The following is a 3,130-nucleotide window of genomic DNA, read 5'->3' on the forward strand; positions in this document are numbered from 1 at the left end:
TAAATTTAGAAGGAGCCTTTACTCACAATGAACCTGGCCTCCAGGCCTCTGACACTTCTTTAGTTGACTCAGTGAGAGAGAAAAAGCACAAAGTGCCCCTGTGGAGCCTGCCTTGCCCTTCCCTCCAGGCTCACTGAGGCTCTTCCCAAAATGCTGACTACCACCTAAACACACACCTTAGTTGGAGCTCAACTTAACTTTTTTGTTTTGTTATGCTTTTGTTTTTGTTTTATTTTGTTTCATATCTCCCAACTGTTCCGACAAACTCCTAGCACTGGAATTTTACATGACAATTTGCACATAGAATCTTTTATGCACTTAATTTAGTTCTTAACAAAAGTAAGCCTGACATTTGAATTGCAGCCATACTGGATTGTGAATGGCAATCATAGTTTGAAATAAGTTATCTTTTAAAGTACTTCTAGTAAATTTACAAAAGTTAAAGTTTGAATATCACAGACTTCTTCCCCATGGCTTTAAGATCCCAGCAGGATCCTGAGTACCTAACTCGTCAGACTGCCTCCACCTTCTTCTCACAGTCAAAGGAAAGAGAACCACTGTCTAGACCCCAGCCTCCCAGGGCTATACCTCAATTTCTGTGCTGACTGTTTTTAACTTTGAGGAGAATAGAATGATAGTAATGGAGCTGGGGAAGAAATGATTTTCTCTAATGAGCTAATGAGAATATTTGTCTTGCATAACCCAAGAGATGCATACTCATCTCTTTTTCACTGTTTTATAAAAATTCTTCCTATTTTTCTTCCAGAGGACCCCATTCTGCTGTTGGCTATCACATCTTTCCTTTCTTCTGGAATCATTTATAAGATGCCATCCAGTTTCAGTTTGGCCAGTACTTCTTACCAGCTGTAAACTAACAAGTAGGAATGTTTGAGGAAATTGTACAGTCTTTTTTCCCCTTTCCTCATTTTTCCCCTCAGTGTGCACATGTGTGACTCAACCGAACAATATATACTGAATGAAAAAAGGAAGTAAGAAGGGAAGGAACATGACCACTCCTAGGTATCGTGGAGGAGAACGCTTATTATAGATTTGTGGGAGAATAGAAGAGGCAGGAACATCTGGGAGAGCCCAGAGATAACATGACCCTGAGCCATGTGAGAAGATGGGAGAGGGGAAGGGAAAGATGAGAGAGGGACCGAGTGCAGCAGCCAGGAAGCCCAAGGTGCAAAAGAGGAGAGTAACCAAAATGGCTTGATCACATAAGGAAGAGCCTCCCATGGAAGGGCAGCTCAACCCTTGGGCTGGAGAAGTTTAAGATAGGGGTGGAGTATGCCAGCCTGGAGGGTTCTGTAGCAGATAGGGACTGCAGAATTCAGGGGAAACCTGGTAGCTAGAATCTACTTTGGTGTGTTAAATAGGCACCTCATCCATCAGTCCCAGGTTTGACACCTAGCATAGACAATACTGATTCTATAGTTTCCTATTATTGAATAATATTCAGGAATAAACAAGAATCATAATGATTCTTAAAAAATAAAGGAGGCTGATTATGGTATTGCACACTTGTTATCACAAAACATATGAGACTAAGAAAAGAGGATTACTATGAATTCAAGACCACTCTGTGGTGCTACATATCAAGTACCAGGTCAACTAAAGCTAATAGCAAAAAGACCTTATGAGAACATGACCTCCCTGCCACCACAACACACACACACACACACACACACACACACACACACACACACACACAAAGGTTTTACATTATCCATATCTTCATGTGCATTAATTCTCAATTGTTTTCTTGGTGGTAGCCATCCTGATTGAGATGACATGGAATCTCAGTATAGTTGCTAAGAAAACAATGACGGAAAATTACTTCACTGTAATATAAGGATTTGATTGACTGGGGGGGGGTGGTGATCATAGTAGAATTGACTACAAAATAATCAGAATAATTTTGTTTGTTTACTTTTTGTGTTTTTGTTTTTTGAGACAGGGTTTCTCTGTATAGCCCTGGCTGTCCTGGAACTCACTCTGTAGACCAGGCTGGCCTTGAACTCAGAAATCTGCCTGTCTCTGCCTCCCAAGTGCTGGGATTAAAGGCCTGCAACACAACTGCCCAGCCAGTCAGAATATTATTGTGGCATAACAGAGATGACTAACTGAAGAGGGAAAGATCATTTTGGCTCATGGAATTACAAGACAAAATATGTTATTAACTAATATTTGTAAAATCTACTTGAATTTCTTTATCACATTGCCCTGTTGCTTTGTGTCTGTGGTAGTATAATTCATCATAGTGAGAACATAGAGCAAAGGAAATCTATTTTATCATAGAAACTTGGAAGCAGAGAGGGAGAGAGAGGAGCTGGGGTTTTCATATTCTCTTTAAATACATGCCTAATTCTAATCCATGAGACCCCACCATTAGAGTGCCCTTCTACTTCCCCACACTGGTGATACCTTTACACAGAGATGTTTAAGTTTATTTAGCCATCTCAAACAATGGTCAGATGATACTTTGTTAATGTATGCAAGCATGAGTACAAGAAGATAAAGACACAGCATAGCGCTTGTACCTTACTATACATTTTAGAAACTACGAAGATGTTGTCCTAGTGTCTTCTCTATTCCTATGATAAACATAATGACCAAGGTAACTTATAGAACAAAAAGTTTATTTTTAGACTTACGGCTCCAGAGGGTTAGAGTCCATGATGGCAGAGCAGAGTTAGCAGGAGGTGTGATCAGAGTAGCAGTTGAGACTTTACATCTCAAACTATAATCAGGAAGCAGAGAGCAAACTTGAAATGTCATGACTTGTTAAATCTCAAAGTAGGCCCTCAATGACATATTTCTTGCCCAAGGTCACACAACCATTAACTGGGGTCCAAGTATTCAAATGCCAGAGACTTTTGGTATCATATCCCCTTCAAACCACTACAGATATCTTAATGTATATCACCTGCATTTAAATTCCATAAAATTAGGGGTCTGATATACTTCAGCATCATAGCAGAATGCCAGAGATGAGATTGATTCCTTGTTGTCTCAAAATGTGGTCTGGTAATACAACCTTTCATTTAAAATCTAAACAAAAAGCAAAAGACACTGTGAATAGGACAAAACGGCAACCAACAAATTGGGAAAAGATCTTTACCAACCC

The sequence above is a fragment of the Mastomys coucha genome, unplaced genomic scaffold (assembly GCF_008632895.1).
Source record: "Mastomys coucha isolate ucsf_1 unplaced genomic scaffold, UCSF_Mcou_1 pScaffold12, whole genome shotgun sequence".
NCBI classification, from domain to species: Eukaryota; Metazoa; Chordata; class Mammalia; order Rodentia; family Muridae; genus Mastomys; species Mastomys coucha.